General features: G+C 43.4%; 1 pseudogene; it reads left to right on the top strand.

Moving 5' to 3' along the window:
• Positions 1–853: 853 nt before the first annotated feature.
• On the top strand, positions 854–16,919 carry LOC131347313 (zinc finger protein 420-like; annotated as a pseudogene).
• The last annotated feature ends 603 nt before the right edge of the window (positions 16,920–17,522 follow it).

The raw sequence follows: 17,522 nt of genomic DNA, 5'->3' as shown, positions 1-17,522 counted from the left end.
AAGCACACAAATATGGCACGTGACAAATCTGCATTAAACTTACCATCCTGAAGTTTCACCTTCATCTATGATTCCCGCATTCTTCCGTTTTATGTGCTCGTTCATCACGTGCCATTGACGCTCCGCTTTGCAAATTACTACATTTCGCGCGGAATTTAAAATGCAATGCTCCCATGCCTTAGAGGACTTGGGTCGCACACTTCTATTCGACGCGCTTGTACTGTCCTCCGCCATTCTTCCGATGTGCGCATGGAACAACGCTGTCATTGAATGCATGGTGACGTGCGGTGGCCAACTAATCGATAATGTCATTCGTTGACAACGATTTTCATGATCAATTATTATCGTTTTAATCGATTTGTTGTTTCAGCCCTAATGGTTTGATTTCTTTGGATGTGTGGATCGCATGGGTCGTTAACTATCTGGTGAAAATTTCATGTCACTACCACATTTAAAAATATATTTACTGAGAAAAATGGTGACATGTTTAATGCTTATTTTACCTGATGTATAATTCATAGCATTGCTAAAAGAAACAACCTGTCAAGCCACTAAATAGCCAGAAACCATGCAACACCCGAGATAACCTTAAAAATCTTGTCCATAATTCTTGTTGGGAGCTCTATTTGTGAAGGGGCAATATGTTTACCTGAACACTGATGCTGAAGCATGCTGCTTCTTGTTCATTTACTTGCTTTCTTTCAGTTTCTGTGACTGATGAATAAAACAAATGATATTTGTTTAGCACCTAATAAGCTAAGATGAATGTTTTATCTACTCTTCTGTTACAGAGTGAAACATCATTGTCTGGCTGTCTCCACAATATAAATCACCACAAAGGGATTTGTGCAGAATGGGAAAGAGCAAAATTTACTACTGCTCACAGTGTGGGAGGAGTTTTGCCAAGCCAAGTATTCTCAAAAAACACATGCGCATTCACACAGGAGAGAAGCCATATTGCTGTTCACAATGTGGGAAAAGTTTTACACAACCAAGTCACTTAAAGGCACACCAGTACGTTCAAACAAGAGACAAGCCGTATCAGTGCTCAGAGTGTGGGAAGAATTTTGCTTGCAGTCGATATCTCAAAAAACATGAGCGCATTCACACAGGAGAGAAGCCTCATTGCTGCTCGCACCGTGGGAAGAGTTTTAGAGACACACAGGATTTAAAAGTTCATGAGCGCATTCACACAGGAGTGAAGCCATATCATTGCTCATACTGTTGGAAGAGTTTTACGAATTCATGTGCTTTAAAAACTCACCAACGCATTCACACAGTAGAGAAGCCGTTCCAGTGCTCATACTGTGGGAAGAGTTTTACACAGTCAAGTGATTTAAAAAAGCACAAACACATTCATACAGGAGAGAAGCCATATCGGTGTTCAGCGTGTGGGAGGAGTTTTACACATTCAAGTGCTTTAAAAATTCACCAGCGCATTCACACAGGAGAGAATCTGTATCACTGCTCACACTGTGGGAAAAATTTTACAGATTCACGTACTTTAAAAATTCACCAAAGCATTCACAGAGGAGAGAAACCCTATTACTGCTTATACTGTGGCAAGAATTATGCATGTTCACATTCTTTAAAACGACACCAACTTGTTCATACAGAAGATAAGCCACATCATTGCTCAAACTGTGGGAAAAATTTTAAAGGTTTAAATGATTTAAAAATTCACGAGCGCATTCACACAGGGGTAAAGCCACATTGCTGTTCATACTGTGGAATGAGTTTTACACAGTCAGGTGCTTTTAAAAGCCACCAGCGCCTTCACACAGGAGAAAGGCCGTATCAGTGCTTATACTGTGGGAAGAGTTATACACATTCAAGTGCTTAAAAAACTCACCAACGCATTCACACAGGAGTAAAGCCATATTATTGTCCATACTGTGGGAAGAGTTTTACACAGTCAGGTGCTTGTAAAAGCCACCAGCGCATTCACACAGGAGAAAAACCGTGTCAGTGCTCACATTGTGGGAAGAGTTATACGCATTTAAGTGGGTTGAAAAAGCACCAGCTTATTCACAATAGAGAGAAATTTATTGCTGGTGACAAGGTGGGAAGAGTTGTAAAAACTTAAGTCCATTTAAACGAGGATGAGGAGTCTCAGCCTTCCTGCTCTTATTTTGCTACTGCTCCATTTGCTATGTGACACTGCTGTTTCATCATTGGTTATCTCTTAGAGCACAATATACTTATTCCACTCCACCTTATATACAAAAACCCTTGCCTTTACTTACTCTTTTTAGCCTAAGCCAAAGCCTAGACTGGGCCATAACATTTTCCCACTGTAAAAGTGACTTCTTCTGGCTGTACATATGATTCAAATAAACTCTCCTACTTCACATTATTCATTGTAATGTTTTCCTTTAATTATTTTGCTTAGTTGTATATTTCTTCTCTATGATTGAAGCAGACCCCATCGTTGGTAAGGTTTGCACTCAAAATTTTGGGTGAGTATTTACACTAGTTTATTAGTTGTATGGTCTGCAATCACTGTGTTTTATGCTGAGTAGCGTAATCCCTGCAATCATGATCATGTCCTATAATCACTTCATAAAATATAAGACCACTTTGTAATACTGACCAAACAATGATGCAGAATTATTGTTAAGCCATATATATTTTACATTATTTATTAAATACTGTGACAGCAAAACCACACCACTATCAAACATCTAAAAATCGCTCCTCATGCTGCTACTACCATTACACTGAAAAGTCAGAGCCAGTTCAGCACCAAGGACAGTGACTGCAGAGGTGACGGCATTGTGGGGCAGAGATGTAAAGAAAAGCAGGCCAGTCATTGCCTCCAAAAACATTCTTTACCCTCCAGGAGAAACAGAGAGTGATCAATGAGGTGCAGGACAGCTGGGGAAGTAAATCGCTTGATCTGGTATCAACGGTGGCTTTGTTTCTGTGTTTCTCTTGCAGAATCTTCCTGATTGTAGCTGACTATGCACCCTGCTCTTTGTGCTCTTTCACCTTCTTTGCACATTGTGCTTTGCAATGTCCTCTGTGTGGCTGCCTCACCTGCTCTTCCATGGCTCATTGGAATACTGCCATTTCTTCACCCCACCACCAGCACAGCCACATCTTCATATCAGTTTGAACTGCTCCTTAATTTTTGCACTTTTATTAAACTTGGGAACAATTTTTTACAAACTGTAAATCCTTGTTTGCACCATTAATTCTGTTTTCTTTGTGTCTGTGCTTGCTTGTCACTGATGCCACAGTTGGTCATTGCGGAACTTGTCTCCCTAAAAAAGCACCCACCCACCACTGCTACTCCCCTCCCTGACTCCTGCCACAATTCCCAATGTGTACTCATCAAACTCACTAGAGATGACGATGTTGAGGCCTACCTCTATATATGTTTGAGAGCGTGGATATATGAGATAGGTGGGACAAAAATGAATGAGCCTGTATACTAGCCCATTTTTTCCCTACGACAGCCTATCTGGCATACTATGCCAAGCGTATGGTCATTGGGCTACAAAGAAGCACCAACTCCTGCAAGATGATGGAGAGCCATGAGCGCGCTCTCGCAACACTGGAGATCGACAATGGGTGAGCAACGAGACACATGACATGAGCCAGACCCATGGTCTCCACATTCACTATGAAGCCCTGTCTGTCCAGCTTTGCCCCACATGTGTACAGTCCCCCAAAAGCACCAACGGTGACCATCAAATTGAATGGACAGATCGATGCCAATGACCGTGAGGTCCCTGCCACACATGTCCAGATCCAGTGTTGGGCCGGGGTGTTGCCGTAACAGGTGGGGATCTTACCAGAGAGAGAGTCCGAGAGACTCCACAAGTCTTGACCAGAGCAACCATCGCTGTTTAGTTCAGTTATTTAGTATATACAAGAAATTTTAGAACATATAGCATAAGAGTAACACATGTTGTTTGTTATTAGAAGTTTTTAATTAATTATATGAAAATTATGAAATGCGGTATGGCCAGCTATAGACAGGCTCTACAGTTTGCTAGGGCTGACTACCTGAGCAAACTGATAGAAAATAAACAAAACAATCCCAGGTTCATATTTAGTACAGTGGCTATACTAACAAAAAATCAGATACCTGAAAAGAGTACTCCATCACAGTTTAGTAGTATGAAATTCTTCACTGAAACAATGTATAGTATCAGGAACAAAATTGTGGATGTTCAACCTTTGACAGCATCTTGTGATTCAGTCCTGCCTAAAACTCCAGTTAGAGCTCCATTGCTTTACAAGTATAGGACAGGAAGAGCTATATAAACTGTAACGTATTTAGCTCAAAATTTAAATATTTAAGTGTAATTATAACTGGTTATAATTAATTATAAATATTCAAATGGGAGTTTTAGAGCTAACTGTTAGAGAATCAATAACACAATTATTTGATTTATTCGTCCACCGAACAGACAGTATAATTATGTATTAATTCCAGGGAAAATTATCTTCCTGGCCATGAAAGAATAACTACTTTATAAAGTACTAGCTGTAATTTAGCATGTAGCAAGAGCAATGTTCAGGGACCCCGAAATTGTGAGCAAAGCACAGAGACAATCACTCATGAATAAAATGCATTTAATGACACAAAAACACACAACACATACTAACTACGACACACATACATAAAAGACAGAATAAGGCCTATAGAGAGGGGATAAGGAGGCAAAGAAAGATAGAGAGTAACAAAGGGAATACGGAGGAAATCAGAACGAGAGAGAGAGAGATAAGGAAAGAGAGAAGAGATCAAATATGGCAAGTTTCAAATAAAGTTTTGATTACAACCGTGTGAGAATCGTCAGGGTAATTAGCAAGAAAAAGCAAGAGATTCCGCTGGAACGAAAAGGGTTTCGGTGGTGCAAACAAAGTTCTTCGACTGAAGCTGCCGACAAAATCTCAGAAGAAAGTGAAAGTCTTGTCCCGAAGAAGGATCGGCGTCAAGTCGGGCGACGATAGAAGAGATCGTGCCAGGGTTGGCACGAGCCGAGCCGAGCCGAACCGAGCTGAGCAGAGCAAAAAGCTGAGCAACGATAGATGGGTGCTTAGGGTTTTTATTGATCCCTTGGTCGCGCCCAGTTTTTAGAGTGACCAATCCAACACCTGAAACTTTTGGAGGGAAAGAGTTTCTTTGTCTCCGCTCGGTCACTCATTTGCATACTTTATGGTGAAGTCGGGGAATGGATAAAGTTTCAGTTAAAGTATAGTAGGCTCATGTCATGTCCTTGAATGACCATATGGCATACACTATGGCTTATAAAAGTAAAAGAGGATCATTTTGATAGTAGACATGAAAAGACAGTATGAGAGGAAAGGAAACTGGGTATAGGCAATTAAAACATATAATCTTATCTTATAAAACATGTTCTGTTTCATGAAAACACAGAACACCAGGTCATGAGTGATAATACAACCATAAAAATATAAAGGCAAAAGGGGAATACATATATACAGGTGTGTTAGGCATGGGTCAGGTAGGGTTTTACTATTGTTTTATTGAAACTTGAATAAAGGAACTCTCCTAATGTGTGTGTGTGTGGGGGTCAGGATGAGCGTTTCCAGACGCTTTGGGTGTGTGTGTGTGTGCGCGTGTGGGTGTGTGTGTATGTGTGTGTCTGTGTGTGTGTGTGTGTGTCTTCAGTCAGAACTTTGGTCATCCCCTGGTCAAGGCATTGATTCGGTTTAGATTAGGGAATTCTTGTTGACTTTTAACGGCAGTAAAACTGCTAGGCGCAGGGTGATTTTCATGTTAGGGTCACAAGTTGATATGGAGTTCCAGGGGTGTGAGGCTGGGCTATCAGTACTGATGGTCTGCAAAACTCCAACATTCATGGAGGCAGGATTCCTCCTTTGTCTCCAGTCTCGTTGGGGTGGGGGGTGGGGGTGGGGTCATTGGTTATCCAGAGCCATCAGAGATCCTGGAGCCTGGCTCCCATGAGTTACAGCATGTCAGTTGAGTCAAAATGAAATAACTATAAGCTAAATAGGTCAGTTGTGAACTGTGTAATGGTTAATTGAGTTTTTGAGAAGGATGCAACTGACCCCATGAGCAAGTGAGCCAACCTGGAGACGCTACAAAACTTTTCATCACGCCTAAATCAACATGAATGATCAATTCAAGTGAATTGAATTGAATTGTTTTCAAGATTCAGATTCAAGATTCAAGAAGCTTTATAGTCATTTCAACCACATATAGCTGATGCATTACATAGTGAAATGAAACAATATTTCTCCAGGACCTGGTGCTACATAAACATACAACAACAACACAGAGCTAGGACAGACGTTTGTCCTAGGTGCAAACAGAGCAACAAGAAGACAAGTACAAGTAAGACAACACAAAAACACAGGACACTTAGCGCCAAAAAAAAAAAAGTGCAGTGAAATGTAAATGAAATGAAATGAAATGAAATGATGTACAACTTTGAGAAACTGTAGAAAAAACCATATAACTAATAACATATATGACTGTAACATATATATAGAGGCCTGATAACATGTATTGTGCAAAAATACAGTAGCAGCGGTTGAGGTAGTGCAAAATAGAAATTAACATAAATATAAATATAGCAGCAGATGAAATAAAGGGTTGAGGCAGTGCAATAAGTAATGAACAATATAAATTATGTGTGTGTCCACACAGGTGAGAGAGAGAGAGAGAGAGTGTGTGTGTGTGTGTGTGTGTGTGTATGTGTGTGAGAGAGACAGAGAGTTTTGTACAGTTTAGTCCTGAGTGTGTGTGTGTGTGTGTGTGAGAGAGAGAGTTTTGTACAGTTTAGTCCTGGGTGTTGAGGAGCCTGATGGCTTGAGGAAAGAAACTGTTACACAGTTTGGTTGTGAGGGCCCAAATGCTCCGGTGCCTCTTTACAGATGGCAGGAGGGTGAAGAGTGTGTGGGAAGGGTGTGTGGGGTCATCCACAATGCTGTTTGCTTTGAGGATGCAGTGTGTAGTATAAATGGCTGTGATAGAGGAGAGAGAGACTCAGATGATCTTATTAGCTGTCCTCACTATCCGCTTAAGGGTCTTGCGATCCAAGACGGTGCAGTTCCCAAACCAGGCAGTGATGCAGCTGCTCAAGATTCTCTGAATGGTCCCTCCATGGTCAGGATTAGGGAGGGAGATTGGCTTTCTTCAGCCTTCATAGAAAGCAGAGATGCTGCAGTGCTTTTTTGCTAATGAAGCATTGAGTGACCAGGTGAAGTTCTCTGCCAGATTAACACCAAGGAATTTGGTACTCTTGACAATCTCCATGGAGGATCCATCAATGTTCAGTGGAAAATGAACTCTGTGCTCTCCTGAAGTCAACAACCAACCCTTTAGTTTTGCCAATGTTCAGAGACAGGTTGTTGGCTCTACACCAGGCTGTTAGATATTGCACCTCCTCTCTGTATGCTGACTCATTGTACTTGCTGATGAGACCCACCATGGTTGTGTCATATTCAAACTTGATGATGTGCAGTGCTAAAAATGTTAGTCAGCAGAGTGAACAACAGTGGGCTGAGCACACAGCACTGAGGGGCTCCAGTGCTCAGTCTGTTGGTGCTGGAGACGCTGTATCCAGACTAATTGCTAAGTCCAGGATCAAATTGCAGAGGGAGGTGTTCGGGCACAAAACAAGGTACCCCAGCACGGCCACCTGCTTGCTTGCTGTGCTTCCGCTTCCTCACACAATGCTTCTGATGTCCCCTCTCCATGCCACCAGCATTAAGTGATGCCAAGGACTGAAGGCCTGGTCTTCACAGCAAGTCGAGGTCACAAACGTCTCCAGCACATTTGTCATGCACAGTACTTCGGAACCCCAACTTCAACCTCCCCTTCATCATCCACACTGATGCTTCAGAAACGGGACTGTACATCAGATGCAAACTAAACCCTGCAGAAAGGAAGTACTCTGTGGTGGAGCGAGAAGCCCTTGCAATCATGTGCAGGTCTGCATGTCACCCTTTTTAACTGACCATGCTCCTTTGTACTTGATGGACAGAGCAAAGAACACCAACGCCCAGGCAACTTGGTGGTTCCTTGCTCTGCAGGACTTCTCGTTCTGGGTGGAATACTGAGCTGGAGCCCTGCACAGAAATGCGGATGCATTGCATCAAGCTGAAAAGTTTGCACTCAGTTTGAAATCAGTTTCCACTGATCCTTAATTTTTGCACTTGGGCACTCAATAAAGTGACCTTAGCACTCCAGAGTACCTAGATTTTATTGTAGTCACGTAACTGACTTTAATGCCAGGGTAGACCAAAAAGAAGAATGGCTGCTGAAATCAGGTGGCCTTGATACTGATGCTGAAAATAGAGTGTATTTTGTTTCACCTTTTGCTTCATTTATGTTCATAGGTTCCACAAATTGACTAGATTGGAATGATTCAATTTAATGTTTCATGTTCCAACAAATGGAAGTTTCGTTTATGGTAAATGTTTATCTCAAAGAACACATTTTCTGATTGTTAGTAAGCACATATTTAGTATGTAGGATGACTAAAAATAACCAAGTACATATCCAGGAGGTTAAATGCAGTTTATGTAACATGAATGGGTGTGGAAGCCCAGTCTTATGGACATACAGGAATCTCACATACAATTCACTGAAGCAGAAAAATTAATTGAGGTTATCATAGTTCCTTTTCCCACACCCAAAACTGTCTCCTTTTGAAAAAATAGTTACATATGCTGCTTTTAACTTAAATGTGTGTAAAGTAATTGTTGTAACGGTTCCTAGGGACATATCCAATGGAAAGTTTTGACTGTGTTATTGATGGAATCTACTCAGAGGAAAATATAAAGCAGAAATATATATTAATTTTGTATGTTTCTACACATCTTGACCCGGCAGCTGAATGCTTCATACTCGGTATCATGAGTCAATTTCCAGGTTTGATTGAATTATTTCATAATTAGACATCTAAAGGGTTCGGATTTTGTTTGTCGCTTTGCTCTTTTTAAGGATTTCATTTTGCAGGACATTTTAGTAGACTTTCAGAGTTCTCTCACTTCATTACTAACACATGTCACCGGCACACACACCGCAGCTGCACCCCAATCCCCGCTCCCAATCACCGGACTTTTAATCGCGCCACCTGCACCCAATCACACGAACATCGAGAGCCCCCCTACTGGCCGTGAGGTGGACCTCCCAGGAGAGTATCGGGATTACGCGGAGGTGTTTAGCAAAGTCGCCGCTACAAAGCTCCCACCACATCGATCCTGGGATTGTGCTGTGGACCTTCTGCCCAACGCTAAGATGCCCAAAGGGCGTATCTATCCCCTGTCTGTCCCGGAGCACAAGGCCATGGAAGAATACATCAAGGAGGCACTCCGCCAGGGGTTCATACACCCTTTGACCTCCCCGGCGGCTTCCAGCTTCTTCTTTGTGGCGAAAAAGGATGGCGGGCTTTGACTGTGTATCGATTACCGGAATCTTAATACCCAAACGGTGAAATTCGCCTACCCCTTGCCACTAGTACCAGCTGCTCTCGAGGAGTTACGTGGAGCTCGCACCAAGCTGGACCTGAGAAGTGCATATAACCTCATCCGCATTCGTCAGGGAGATGAGTGGAAGACGGCGTTCATCACACCTTCTGGGCACTACGAGTACCGGATCATGCCATATGGGCTCGCAAATGCCCCAGCGGTATTCCAAAACTTCATGAACGAAATCTTCCGTGATATGCTCCACTGGTTCGTCATCGTATACATTGATGACATCTTAATCTACTCTTCCAACCGTTCGAAGCACATACACCATGTCCGTCAGGTACTCGACCGCCTCCGCCGTCATCACCTTTTCCTCAAACTTGAAAAGTGCGAGTTCCACCAAACCGTCGTGCAGTTTCTGGGTTACATCATCTCCACTGTGGGTATTAAGATGGACCAGGCTAAAGTAGACGCAGTAATGAACTGGCCGCAGCCAGAGACAGTCAAGGAGCTGCAACGGTTTCTGGGGTTTGCGAATTTCTACCGCCGCTTCATCCACAACTACAGCCAAATCACTGCTCCCCTCACTTCATTATTAGGTGGACAGCCTAAGACACTCACCTGGTCAAAATTAGCGGTCGAAGCCTTCCAACCTAAGCTACATTACGACATCCTGATCCTAGCCAGCCCTTTGTAGTCGAGGTAGATGCCTCTGCGCTAGGAGTAGGAGCGGTGCTATCACAACGAGGAGGTGAGCCCCTGGCACTCCACCCATGCGCCTTCTATTCAAAGAAACTAACCCCGGCGGAGCGTAACTATGACATTGGAAACCATGAGCTGTTAGCAATCAAGTTGGCACTGGAGGAATGGCGGCACTGGCTGGAGGGGGCTGTCCATCCCTTTGAAGTCATCACTGATCACAAAAATCTACAATACCTCAAAGAAGCCAAACGCCTAAACCCACGACAAGCGCGCTGGGCGCTGTTCTTCACGAGGTTCCGATTCACAGTCTCCTACCGTCCCGGTTTTAAAAACACAAAAGCAGATGCCCTATCCAGAATGTATTCACCAGACCCTCAATCCGATGAATCTGAACCGGTACTACCTCCAGATCTGTTCGTCTGCCCCATCCTCTGGGCCGTCAATGAGGAAATCCGTGCCGCCTCCGCGAATGAACCCGCTCCGCCGGGGAGCCCCGTAGGCAAAATCTACGTTCCCGCGCCCCTCCGTCTTAACCTCCTGGACTCTGTACACTCTTCTCTAGGCTCCGGCCATCTGGGCAGACAACACACCCTCTCACTCCTCCAGAACAGGTATTGGTGGCCAAAAATGAGTAAGGATGTAAACCAGTTTGTGAAAGGTTGTTCCGTTTGTGCCATGATTTCCACACCCCGCCGCTTACCGGAAGGGAAACTCATGCCACTCCCTATTCCCCACCGACCATGGTCCCATCTGGGAGTGGACTTCATCACCGACCTGCCCGCATCGGAAGGCTTCACCACCATCCTCATCGTGGTAGACCGATTTTCGAAAGCTTGTAAACTCATACCCCTCAAGGGCCTACCCACTGCCCTGGAAACAGCTAAAGCCCTCTTCCACCAAGTGTTCAGACACTTCGGCATTCCCGAAGATATTGTGTCAGATAGAGGGCCCCAGTTTATCTCCAGGGTATGGAGAGGTTTCTTAGGACAACTGGGTACATCTGTAAGCTTATCCTCTGGTTACCACCCACAATCTAACGGCCAAACAGAACGGAAAATCCAGAAAATTGGGTGCTACCTCCGAGCATACTGCCATGTACGCCAGCATGACTGGAGCCAATACCTGCCCTGGGCTGAGTATGCACAAAACTCACTCCGCCAAGAAACCACCGGACTCACCCCTTTTCAGTGCATACTCGGCTATCAGCCGCCTCTGTTCCTGTGGTCTGGCGAACCCGCTGAAATACCTTCGGTCGACCACTGGTTCCGAGAGAGTGAGAGGGTTTGGGAATCGGCACATGTCCGCCGCGCTATTCGCCAGCAGAAGCACCAAGCAGATGCACGGTGCAAAGAAGCACCGTGCTACCATCCAGGTGACCGAGTATGGCTTTCCACCCGGGACATCTGCCTCAAACTGCCCTGTAGAAAGCTCAGCCCCCGCTATATTGGTCCCTTCAACATCCGTAGGCGCATAAATGATGTGTCCTACGAACTCGTCCTACCTGCGCACTACTGCATCTCACCCACCTTCCATGTGTCTCTTCTGAAACCATACACTAACCCTGTTCTCCCTCCTCCTACAGAGTCCGAGATCTCGTCGCCACCCCAGATCGACGCAGACAACACGGTCTACCAGGTCCGAGAGATAATGGACTCCAGACGACCGTCTACAATATCTGGTCGACTGGGAGGGGTATGGTCCCGAGGAAAGATCATGGGTGGACCGGGATGACATCCTCGATCCGGCACTGCTCGCCGACTTCCATCAGCACCACCCAGACCGACCCGATCCCAGAGGCCGCGGCCACCCTCGGACGTCTGGAGACGCCCGTGGGGGGGGTACTGTCACCGGCACACACACCTCAGCCGCACCCCCGCGCTCCCAATCACTGGACTTTTAATCGCGCCACCTGCACCCAATCACACGGTGCCTACTTAAAGCCCTCACCTGCAGAGCACAGCGGCTAGTATTGAGACTGTTCAAGTGAGAGTACCGAGTTACTGCTCTAGTATTTCAAGTTGGATATTTCCGTTCGTCATATTGCCTTTTTTTCCCCTGCCTTGGTTATTAAAAGCCGTGTTGGATCTGCTCTCTGTCTCCGTGTGTGTTGTAACAACACAAAGGGTGTTTCTGTAGAATTTTCAAAATCTTCTGACTGCCTAATAGTGACAAATAGGTGAGTTCCTCAGATACAAGACTGCCGTGAAAGAAAGAAAGAAAGAAAGAAAGAAAGAAAGAAAGAAAGAAAGAAAGAAAGAAAGAATTTCAACTTGGTAAGAATTCATATTTATTTCAAAAATATGAAACATATTCACAGAGGAGAAAAGCCCTATTGCTGTTCAAACTGTGGAAAATGCTTTAGAGACACGAAAGATTTAAAGGTTCATGAGTGCATTCACACAGGAGTAAAGCCATATCAATGCTCACACTGTGGGAAGAGTTTTACAAATTCAAGTGCTTTAAAAACGCACCAACGCATTCACACAGGAGAAAAACCGTATCAGTGCTCACACTGTGGAAAGTGTTTTAAACAGTTAAATGCTTTAAATATTCACCAGGGCACTCACACAGGAGAGAGGCCATATCAGTGCTCACACTGTAAGAAGAGTTTTACAAATTCAAGTGCTTTAAAAACTCACCAGCGCATTCACACAGGAGAGAAGCCATATCAGTGCTCATACTGTGGAAAGAATTTTACACATTCAAGTGCTTTAAAAACTCACCATCGTGTTCACACAGGCGAGAAGCCGTATCAGTGCTCCCACTGTGGGAAGAGTTTTAGCTTTACAAGTGGTTTGAAAAAGCACCAGCATATTCACAATAGTAAGAAATGTATTGCTGATCACGATGTTGGAAGTGTAAAGACTTCAAATAAGTACTGAATAGAGAATGCTTTAAAATGCATCAGCATATTTATACAAACACATAGTATATACCCATAAAATATGTACATATTTCATTATTCATGTGCTGAATTTTATGTATACTTTTGTGTTCAGTCTGTGAAGGTTGGTTCATTCCAGACTCCAGTCTCTGCCTTCCTGCTCTGCTTCAGCTACTTCTGTCAAATCACCGGCTAGCTCCCAAGGCACAATATGACAGGGCCTTCACAGTTTACCATTGTGTAAGTGATTTCTTCTGGTTGTAAGTATGATTCAACTAAGCTGTGTTTCTTAATTATTTGGCTTGGTTTCATATTTTTCATTTAATGAAAAAAAAAAAAAAACTGACATTGCTGCACACAAGCAAGGGTAAATCTACAGATACATTAATCGTTTGTCAAAATATAGAGGAGTTTGAGTCCCAGCTGTGATGTCACACTCTACAGTAATGGTTAATGGCCCATATGTAATTAGATATTCAGGGTTGATACATTACAGTATTTTTTAAAGCCGTCTAGGCTGAAATTTTTACTTAAGCCCGAAAGGCAGGGATAACTAACATAGGAAGATCTTTTTTTTCCCCCATCAAGTTCCCCATGCAAAACATATAATGGCGGAGAATGCAGGCATTGTCAAGGAAGCTCTCAGAAATGTAATACCAAAAATAGACTTTATTGAGAATCAGCTGAGCCAGCTGGTCCATGGAGCAACTTCTGAACTCGGTCTCAGCAGACGCTTTTGTACTGTTTCAAGATGGTTATGTCATCTTTGCAGAATCATTCACTCCCATTCAAATGTCCCCCACTCATATGTCCTGGGCTGCTCTATAGAACAGTTACACACAGACCATCATGATCAGTGTTGACCTGCTTACAGGGATACATATACATAAGTGGGGGACGTTTGAATGGGAGTGAATGATTCTGCAAAGATGACATAACCATCTTGAAACTGTGTGTAATATTTAGTAGTGAGGAAATGGACTTATTGCAATGGTGGCAACCTATAACGGTATCACACTTGAATTTACTGAGCTCCTGAGAGCAACCCATTCATTCATAAATGTCTGTAAAAGCAGTCTGCATGCCTAGGTGCTTGAGTTTATACACCTGTGGCTATGGAAGTAATTGGAACAGCTGAATCAATTATTCGGAGGGGTATCCCAAAACTATAAATATAGTGTGTATATATATATACTTTTCACAATATACAATAATATATACTAACATTTGTGGCAATCCTCTAGTGTGTCTGTCTTTCCTTACCCCATTACAAATATATCAATTCACTAAATCCTCAGCTATTCACTCTGTGCGGCTTAATCCTAGACTGCATTGTAACATTATAAATAAAATCAAATTAAACAACAGCAAATGTACACACAGGAACCATACCCTGACCAGTCTTATTACAGACAACAGAATAATTAATTTATTTATATCGATTGTTGATATTGAAGGTATTTGAAAACAGAGACATGACATTGTATTGGACTTTATATGATTAAATGATAGTATTTTTATGGTATTCATATGCCATTGCAAAAGGGAAATATTAAACAGTACTTTACTATGAAATACCACCTGAACTAATGAGAAATATCTACAGCTCACTGGTCCTAAATTTTCGTACAGCAGGATAGATTCATTCACCGGTTTTGCTTTGGCAGTTTGGTAGCTTTATTTCTAATGCTTTGGAATCCCCATCGGCTTCCAAGTTGAATGAATTTGTTATGTCTTTTCTTTATCCTTTATCCAAATTATGTCAATTTGTGCTTATAGATTTAAGTTTATATCAAGCCTCCATGTAAAGTTCTATCTGTATGTAAACTCGATTGATGAATGGCTGGATTAAAATGTGTGATGTGAGTGCATACATGGAGGAGTATAATTTGTCCATTGAGTCAGATTTTGGAACAACACAGGAAAGGGGCAGGAAATCTGTGAGTTTGATTGGGATGAATTTCAAACGGGTTTATTGAGTTAATTTGATTTTATCAATTTCGTACATATTCTGTGAACCAGGTGAGCTACTCAGAAGTGGGTTGCAAGTTACTGGCAGCTCGTTAGAAATGTGTTGGGGACCCAACACAAGTAAATTGTAAAATTACAATAATGTTTAATTATGTATTTAAGTCATTAATAAATGCATGAATTCATTTAATTAAGAAATTAAAGAAATTTTACCAAGTTGAAATTATCTTTTTTCTTTTTCAGAATCCCAGCAATTTCACGGCAGACTTGAGTGTGAGCGTTACTTACAAGGTGGGTGCCCATTGCCACCTCATTTAGGTAAGTAATGTACCTTTTTTGTTACAGTGAATCTGTAAAACAAATTTGATTTGAATTTCATTTTTGATCATGCTTGGTAAATAACCCATAATTACTGTTCCTATGGTGGATGAGAATGTTCTATGCAGAATTCCGTTTCCTTATGAGGGAACATGACACTGTGCTATGCGAACACTTCTTTGTGGAAGTTGTGGATGAAGCTCAGTGTAAAATCATACTGATTTATTGGCTTGGGTAGGTCATGTCATGAAGCAAAGCATGCCAGCAAGACCATAAAGGGACCTCTACATCACATTACTCCAGTGTGTTTGTCTTCAGAAAGCTCTCTTTGTAATTATTATTACAATGAGCAATTATTATTATCTTCATTGGATTCTGAGGAGCTCGATGTGGGCTGGCGTTCCAGGCTGGCTCGTCTGTGGTGAGGGAATCACTAATGAGGTCTGAACTCTGCCATGCTACAAATTTAGCCCTCTGTGCCACAAAGCAGATGTCAATGCCATCGGTCATTCCATGGCCATGGAGAGGCATTTTGACTGAGGTAAAAAAAAGGACAAAACCTTTCTTTTAGCCACTCCAATTTCTCCCGTTCTTCCCTTGCTGCAGCAAGAAGCTATCAATCTGTAGCCACAGGCCCCAGTCTCACTTGCTGAGGCAGGAAAGAAGACTAGCGGTGCAGCATGAGCCCACCTTTGTAAAATCTGTTCAGCCAGTTAGTGCTTAGGAACAGCTCCACCAGGTGGGTCAGAAAAGAATCCTAATGCCTGAGGGCTAGGGTTTCTAGGGATTCCCATGTTCACTACTGCCTACCCTTCCACCTCAGGTGGTTCAAGGGTCAGCTATGCCCACCCATGCTCCTGCACCTACATGTCACTGCCTCCTGGGTTAGTCCCTGCCAGTTCACTGTTTCAGGGCACCAGGTAAGGTGAGAACAGCGATAGGCTAACACCAGTCTCTCAGACCACCTTGCTTCTGCCAGGTGTGAATGGCATGGAATGGTGAATTCCAGCTCCATCTGTAGGCGGTGGAATGCATATGGCAATTCTTGGCCAGGAGGAAGTGGCTTTGTTTGCCCACTGTCGACCCATTGTCCCCTGTGGCTTTCTCTTTCACTAGCCCCTTTGGAGGCTGGATGCCACTGTGCAAACGTAGGCAAGGCTCCATTTGTATGCTTTCCCCGATAGCTCTGCACACAGCAACTTAGCCAGGATATGTCATGACAGTCTACCTGTTACTGGTAGCTCCTCATGGGCCCACCTGAGTCTGAGTGTGGACCTAATTTCCCTTCTGGACGGTGCTCCTTGGGAATTCTTCGGAACCTCTTGATCTGGCCCCTGAGAGGGATCAGCTCCTAGACTCCAGTCTCCCTTCTGAGGTTGTGGAGACTCTCAAACTTTTGCTTCTGGTGTAATTGGCATCATCAGGAACTAGTTCATTGCCCTGTTAGCACAGTGCTGTTCCTGCAGACACAACTCTTTGAGGGCATATTATCCCCTACATTGAGCTATATGTTGCAGCTATTGCTGCAAGTCACATGGCAGTTCTCTAATCTCTCACTTTTTTTGTGTGGTGTCAGGTAGCTAAGGCTTTCCTGCAGACTTTGGCTTCTTTAAGCCCTCTTTAAGCCAATGGAGTCAGCCTCTGAGGAACTTCTGTCTCTGGAAATGGCTCTGCTATTAGTTGGTCGTCCAGTCTTTCTGCAATCCTTCTGCCCTCTGCCCCATAAGTCATCAGAGCAGGACAGACTGCACCTGTTGTGCTCAGTTCAGGGCCTTAGCACTTATGCCCATTGCTTGAGAGAATGGTGTGAGTCCTCTCCCTTTTTGTCTCCTTTGGCATCTGCAGCAAAAGCAAATCTTTTCTCCAAACTGCAAGATGGACGTCGGAAGCAGTGCTTGAGGAAGCGGAAGTGCAGAAAGTGGGTGGGTGTCCATGCTAGGCTAAAAACAAACCTTAGACAGCTGGCTCTCGTATCCTGTATTCTGTTTAACATTTGCTTAATGGACAATAAACTGGACTACATCCAACTCCAGCGAACCACATGCTGAGAGATTAGAGACTGCTGCTTTTTTGTTTTCACAGCGACAGAGTGACTCAGCAACAGAATTCCAGATGCCACCATTCAGCTAGCTGGGCTCACCTTGTTTCATGCCTGCAGAAATGCAGCTCTGTGTGGAAAGTGTGTCTGCAGCTCACGGTGGCAGTGTGTCTGTTTACACCAAAACAA

The sequence above is a fragment of the Hemibagrus wyckioides genome, linkage group LG03 (assembly GCF_019097595.1).
Source record: "Hemibagrus wyckioides isolate EC202008001 linkage group LG03, SWU_Hwy_1.0, whole genome shotgun sequence".
NCBI lineage: Eukaryota > Metazoa > Chordata > Actinopteri > Siluriformes > Bagridae > Hemibagrus > Hemibagrus wyckioides.
This window is presented reverse-complemented; position numbering and strand designations above follow the sequence as displayed.